Source organism: Frieseomelitta varia, unplaced genomic scaffold, assembly GCF_011392965.1.
Source record: "Frieseomelitta varia isolate USP_RPSP 00005682 unplaced genomic scaffold, Fvar_1.2 scaffold_244, whole genome shotgun sequence".
NCBI lineage: Eukaryota > Metazoa > Arthropoda > Insecta > Hymenoptera > Apidae > Frieseomelitta > Frieseomelitta varia.
In genome coordinates, this window is record NW_025109973.1 from 94,753 (window position 1) to 103,228 (window position 8,476).

Sequence of the window (8,476 nt, forward strand, 5' to 3'; positions counted from 1 at the left end):
AAACTGTTTTGGAAAAAAACAAATTCAAAAAAAAAAAAAAAAAAGGAACTTCATCGTGCGTGACAAAATTTTTACGAAAAACTGAAGATCGATCACTTTGACCACTCTAAAGGTAATTCTATTAGACTTCGTTAGGCTTTAGACTATTTAATAGCCTTTAGAATTGTAGAAACAGCTGATAGTATATATAATATATTTAGATACATATATTATCATAATATATAAATATATATTTAGATAATTTATTTTCGTCATAGTTGATATTAATTAATTAACCCTGATAGAAAAGGTACAAAATAAATTTTACCTTATTTTCAAAAAATTCATTTTCATTACTTAACAATATAAACTATTAACATTAGATAATTTATTTTCGTCATAGTTGATATTAATTAATTAACCCTGATAGAAAAGGTACAAAATAAATTTTACCTATTTTCAAAATCAATTCATTTTCATTACTTAACAATATAAACTATTAACAATATTATCAATTTTTAATTATTACTAAAAAATATATTTTTATTACAAAACTTTATTAAATTATAGTAATCTAAAATTACATATTTATATCAATAAATTTATATTTTAAAAAATATATATATATATATATATATATATATATATATACATATATGTATGACAATGTGTTGAATTTAGTCGATACAAAGTTCAGAACCGAACTTTAGAATTTAAAATCTCGACTGATTCCGTATATATATTGCGACAAAATCCAAGCCCTTCTATTTTCCTCTCTACCATCGCTCAATTTCGTCCCGGAAGAAAGAAACGCGACGACAGGGAACACACAAAAATAAAACGTTTCTCGCGCGAGTCGTTTGCAAATTCGCGTCTTGAAAGCGAGCAACGTTTCCAAACTATCCGCGCGGCGCACGAGGAGAATTGTAAAGCGGCGCTCGGCAACAATATTCATAAAATTCAATGGGCCCGCATGCAAATGCGGGACGCGACCAATTCGCACGTTCTCGCGTAACCAGCGACAGCCAAAGAGGAAACAGGGGGGAGTGAGAGATCCTGAAACCTCGAGATCAACATCCTGCGGGAAAGGATTGCCTAGAAAGGAAGTCTCGCTCAATTTTCCTCGCTCTTTCTCTCTCCGTCGAACGTACAGTCCACTCCATGTGACGATAAAAAATGGTCAGAAAATGGCCGATCATCGTGGTTATCGTTACTGGAAATTTTATGGATTGAAACCGACCGAAACAAATGCTACCTTTAGACACTTGAATCTGAAGGTTTTAGTTGTTAAATCAGCTCTTTGTTGCTCACGTTTCTAATGGGGAATTTCAACGCATCGGTGTTGAATGGATGGTTTCGTGGGTGAGAAAAAATGAAGATCAGCGAACGAATGCCAAGTTCAAAATTTCGAGTGGGGAGAAACGATGAATATATTTATACTGTGTGTCTGTTTGTTCTGTTCTCGAGGAAAAGATAGAAATTGATCATTCGGTTGTAACGTGTACGCGTATAAGGGAAATTAGTTCAAAAGTTCAAACATGTTGAACGAAGAATATTTATGCACGGACCTGTATTTTTGTGCATTATGTGTGTGGGTGTGTGTACACATATATGGAAAATTCGAAAGTTGAAATATACGAGAAAAATATGATGAATATTTATGTGCGGATCGCTTATTTACGTACTTTTGACAAGAAATAAAAATTGATCGTCCAGTTATAATGTATACCTGTACAGAAATGAAAATTAGTTCAAAAGTTCAAACATGATGAATTACGATGAATAATTCTGCGCATTCCCAAGGACAAATTATAATTAAGAAAGGTAGTTTCTCTCCGATTCTGATAAATCCCGAAGGCTTCAAGTAAAAAATAAATGATAAATACTTCTGACAAAGAAGAACAAAAAATGGAATGAGAATAAACACCAAGAGACTACGACTGAACTTCATCGCAATGAAGAAAACAAAATAGTTAAAGAATACTAAAACAACGTGATTAAATTCGCGATCAGCGGACACGCAACAACGAAATAAATCAAACGAGCGATATCACACTGCGCGATATATATCTAAAAAAAAAACAACCGGCTCTCTGAGTATGTTTTGAACGAATATGCTGAATAAGCATAATGCTCGAACAAATAAATACGTCGAAATTATTATCAGACTGGATAATGATTTAACTGGTCTCTCTTGTTTAATAGGGAAAACACGGTTGAACGTGCGCAGGCATAGGAGCACACACACACACACACACACACATACACACACACACACACGAGGGGCGAGAAAATTCGGTGCAGAACCCGAAATTTCCATCTTTATCTCCTTTTAATTGGATGCTCGCCCCTTTCGTATTATATTTTCGCTGCCGCTGGGAACGCGACAGATGCATCGCAATTTACCCCCGGCCAACAATGTAACGGGGAACAAGCCATCACGTAACAAGGGAACGTCCTCTCTACCGTGAACGTGTCTCCTTGAAAACTTACTGGATCGCGCTTACGAAGGAGGAGAGAACAATTGGCAAACCAAGAAAAAGTCGAGGAAAAACGGGAGAAAGCAAACCGACAGCATCAAATCGAACGAAGATCCACGACATGGAGAATGATTTTCTAGCCAAGACGTTTCTTTTGTTAAAATTAAGAATTATTATTTATTTGTTAATTGAGAGAATTGGGAATTATTAACCGAAAAGTTAAATTGGATTAATCGAAAAAGGAAGAATTATACTGGGTCGATTATGGACAGAATAAACTAAAATAATTATGGATCATTATGGAACCGATTGTGGACAGTATCAAATTAAATAAAAATCCACAACGTGGCGAATGATTTTCTAGCCAAGACGTTCCTTTTGTTAAAATTAAGAAATATTATTTATTTTTTATTTATTAATTATTATTTATTTTAATGTTTGTGTAATAGTAGAATTTTTAAAGAAAAAATTTAGCGGATATTTTGTGCGAAATTCTATTAGCAGACACGTATTGTGAAAGGTGATTTAAAATTTCTGAATGTCCCATTAAATTTCGATCGATCGGTTGGAACGAAACAAGATCATTTATGAGCTCTGTTATCGACGTATTAGTAATTAACAATACCTGAAACAGTGATAACCAAAATCGCTTTCAATTCTAAAACTGTTCCATCAAAAGATAATTATTTATAGTATGATTAAAAATAAATCGAATGGAAAGGATTGAAGAGACAATTCAACACTCTCTAATCTGATACAAAATTTCAAACTGCAAGAATCTATAGAATGCACGCGATATAAAAAAGAAAAAAGCTATAACTGCACGAAATATTAAAAATAGAAATTACAGTTAAGTCAGTAGATTGCATAAAAATCCGCAATCTGAAACTGACGAGACTTTCGCACATTACTGCACGTTGCTTATATTTTTCTAAAAAAAAAAACCAGCTAGAAACCGGCGCAGCTCGATAAAAAAAGAAGTCGACGACACACAAAAAGTTTTATTTCCGTAGATGTGCCACTAAAAACCCGCTGCAGTTCACTAACGACATTTTCCCCTCATTATCGTACAATTCTCGCGTTTTCAAAAATCACAGGAAATCTAAAAATCGCCCGGAAACGACACATTTTGATTAAAAAAAGAAGGAAGTACCATTTCGATAAATGTGCTAATAAAAGCAGCTTCATAAAAATCCACAAGTATCTCGCGTTTCGAAAAATCACAGGAAAAAAATGTACAGATCGAACTGTGTGAAAAATGATACGCTTCGATAATGAAAACCTCGAAATGTCGAGGAAAGAAGAAGTTCCATTTCTAGATATGCGTCGATAAAAAAAGAGGGCGTGCGAAATTCTCGCAGTGTGCTAACGAGATTTTCCCTCGTTACCGTGTACACAGTTCTCGCATTTCGGCAAAAATTGCCTAAAAACCGGCCCGCGAGACACTTCGACAAAAAAAGTCAACGACACGAAGAAAGGAAGAAACCATTAGCGCAGGGACGTGCCAATAAAAATGGCTCGCAGTCTAACGAGACAACTAACGAGACTTTCCCTCGTTACTGTACAATTCTCGCGTTTCCAAAAATCGCACGCGAGGAGGAGAACCTGCAAAACCCGGGAGGTTCTGGAGGAAAAAACGCAGTTGAAGAAAAAAAAAAAAAGGAAGAAAAAGAAACAGATGCAGATCGTACTAATGTCGCAAGGTTGTACTAATATCGCCGCGAATTTTCAGGTTAAAACTGCAGGCGTATTCCGTCGGCGAAAGCCAATAGAGACGCGTGCGAACACCGGGGCCGGAAGAGCAGCAGAAGGCAGAGGGAAACACGAGCGTAGCCGAAGGTCCTTTCGCAAACCCCTAACACGAAACCGCACTCTGGCAGCATTTGCGTTTTAACGGGCTCGCGACGCTTTTATTCCGAGGGAATCGGCTCCGATTCTCCTGCCATCCTGCCCGTCACCGACTGATCCGCCGATTATTCGATTTATTTCAACTTGTTTCTCCCGCTGCTTTCCATCTGCCTCCCCTCTTTCTCTCTCTCTCTCTCTCTCTCGTTCTCTCTTGCCAAACCCTTTCACACTGGATACACACAAATGCGCTCGTCGAACGCGATATAATGGATCGCTTTTCGATTTCTCTTTTCTCTTTTCATTTTTTTTCTATTTCTTTCTTTTTTTTTTTTTTGCGCGCGCGAGCGTGGGTCAATGGTAGTTTCGTTGACGATTGTAAATATATGTACAATTGTTATTTTTTTTCAGTGGAACGCCGATAATTGATGGAATTGTTTGCAAGAATAAAGTCACTCGTCACTGACGACTGACGAAAACATTTGGAAATTCGACGGCTCTATGCCAGCAGATTTTTGAAGATTTACGTGGAAAAGATACTTTGATCACGTTATGCATTTGGTAGAAAAGTGAATGATCAGTTTGAACTACCACGCACGTCAGAATGATTCAACTGAATGCTGAAACGGACGATTAGTTGTTTATATAAAATTACTTTCGTGACGTCTGCTGAATATAATATATTTGAATTTTTGTAGAATATTTTTAGACTTGGTTCGAATCTCAATGAAATATATTAAAATATATAAAATATAAAATATACTAAAATATATATATATGTGTATATTAAAATATATAAAATATAAAATATATTAAAATATATATGTGTGTATATTAAAATATATAAAATATAAAATATGTGTATATTAAAATATATAAAATATATAAAAATATTAAAATATATAAAAATATATAAAATATATAAAAATATATTAAAATATATAAAAATATATAAAATATATAAAAGTATATTAAAATATATAAAAATATATAAAATATATAAAATATATGAAAATATATATGTGTATATATTAAAATATATAAAATATAAAATATACTAAAATATACATATGTGTATATTAAAATATATAAAATATAAAATATATTAAAATATATATGTATATTAAAATATATAAAATATAAAATATATAAAATATGAAATATAAAATATATATTAAAATATATAAAATATATATATTAAAAAATATAAAATATGAAATATGTTAAAATAAAATATCAATAAAATATCAAAACATTTTATTCAATAAACCGGTTCGAATAATTGAACAACCGCACATGAAAAAATTATTTATTATTGCATTTCATATTATCTGACATTTGCAGTTCACTCTGTTCAAATCACACTGAACTTTGTTCCAAACTATTGATTCGAAACAGATTACTCCCATACGTGTATCAATGATACAAACAAACTTCTAGAACCAATTACGTGTGTTTCACTATACTCCTAGCTCTGTCTGAAAATAGATTTTGATTAAAAAAAAAAAAAAAACAGCTGGTAAAAATTGTTATTTCTCCGTCAAAAAAGGTATAAAATTGGAAATTTATCGTCACGCTGTAATTAAATTTATACGATCGTTTTCCATTAAATGTTATATTTCTGCGACGCAGGGCAAAAGAAGGACAAAAATATCGATTAAAAAAATAATTATACAACTTGTGCAGCGAAATTAGAATTCATTATTCGTTTGAATAATTGCCCGACGGTGCTCCGGGTATGTAATTTAGATTCGCTTTTACCGACAAAAACGCCGCTAAAGTGGATTACGTTTGCGTTATGCGAACAGAGTTCTTTGACCGTAAAAAATTTTAAACCCGATTGTCCGTTGTTGGCGAACTCTGTTTAACGAAATGTTTCGTGAATTGCCCGAGACGCAACGTTTCGAAATTTTTTTACATTTAATTGAATTTTCGAATTTTAATATAATGTTTTTGTACATTGTGATTTTATACTTCATATTTTCAGCACTGAAGTTTGGAAGAATCCAACAAGATACGCGGAAGCTCTATTTAATTCGTGAAAAAAAAAAATAAAACTCAATTCAATCTGTTGCATTAACAAACATCCTTTGCAATTTCTCTATAAATTTGTCCTGCCGCGTCGCGACGCTAAACTAAATTTTTTAATGCCTCGTAAACATTCAACTTTCCGCAGGTGAGTTCACAACAGGTGTGGGAATAATAAAAAAAAAAAAATCTATCGGAAGAATTTAATCGCAACAAATGCTCGTTCTATGAGGCAGAGGACGACTGGAGGATCCGTCGGAGCGAAGGTAAGTACAGAGAACGCCGATTATCCGGACAAGTGAGCGGACAAGCCTTAAGCCGATAATACACCACCGAAAACAATTAAAGGATCGCGCCTGCTATTCTGTAGAACGGACTAAGCATCAAAGTTGAATCGACTACTTTACTACGGGTTGAACGATTAATTTGTTACCCAAAGAGCGAGCACACGGAAGTTAATTTCTTCCCAATCGTCTGATTTCAAAATAATTTGATTCAACTGGAAAAACATTATACTATTTGTATTATTATATGTAATATAATATTATAATAATATAACATAATTATATAATCAATATATAAATATATAAATTATTGTATCATTTGTATTATTATATACAAATCATTATATATGTTAAATCATTTTTATTATACTGTTGTATTATATTATACATATAAATATATGTATATATATATTATACTATTATACTATTATATATGTTAAAATATTATATAAATCATTTTTATTATACTGTTGTATTATATTATATATATAAATATATGTATATATATTATACTATTATACATATTATATAAATATAAATATATATATTATATTATTATATTATATAAATCATATTGTTACTCTGTACATTTATACTATTATACATAAATCATTATAGATTTTGTAAACGACTGAAATAATTTATATAGAATTTAAAGTAGTTTAAATATAAAACAATAATTTATGTCAGATCATTAGAATTTTAAATTAGAATCCAAGACAATTTTTATTCCGCGAAAATTCGTAAAATTTCGCACAGAAAGTTTCGAAACTTTCATTTACTGTTAATTGAAATACACACGATGATGGAAGTTAGAAAAACTTTCATACTGATGTGTACCGAAAATGTTGGAAATTGAAAAAGAATGGACTCGAGTCTTTTTCTTTTTCTCTCTTGCTCTGTTTGTGCTCTTTGTTTTTAATCGTTAAGTAAGTATTGGGGTGGAATGGAGTTTTCCAACGCTCGCACAGCCATTGTCCCTCAATGTTCGAATCGAGCTTTTGTTGAAATACCTTGGCTACTTGAATGTCCTCTACTTTAGCTTAATGTCCTTCCCGTTCGAGAAACATTCTTTCTGGCAGTAACCTCCTTCCTCATTGAATCAAAAAACACCGCGGAGAAACAGTGAAGAAAGAAAAAAAAAAAGAAGAAGAACGCCGTCTGAATTTGCAGCGGGAAGATAAATATTGCCCACTTTGTTATTTTATTTCCGAAAACCTTTCAATTCTTCCAGTTAGGTTAAATCGAGCTCCCGTGACCCCATAATAAGTTCACGCGAGAACGCAGACAATTTTTGGCAAGATTTGTCTTGGAGCTTAAAATTGCTCGTTTAATTTCCATTTTTTTTGTATTTTCTCATATTTCGGTATTTTCTTTGCACATCAGCTGCAAAGATCTATTATTGATGTATTCGTTCTATGTGTCTAATTGGAAACGTTCTCCGCGCTGAACAGAGAAAAAAGTAAAGAAAACAAATTCGCTTCGTTTTACCGATCGAACTTTCTTCGTACGTAAACTTCCGTTTCGTTAAAAACATCCACGCTGTAAAATACAAAAATATACTCCAAGATCGACCCAAAATAACACGTAGTCGATGTGTTTGATAGAGTCGACCATCGTTGGATCCACGAAAAAAAAAGAATACTCCAAAAGGGGGAAAAAAAGGAAATTTCTAACAACACTCGCACGACTAAAACGACGCGGCGTTTATTATTTAACCCCATGCGCTGGCAACTGATTGCGGACCATAACGAGTGACCGAACCCGTATACAATAATACGTCGCTTCCCTTTTGAACTCGTCCGTATATCATTGAATAGAAATTACTGAGAAGTAATTTAACAAATTTATTATTTGTTT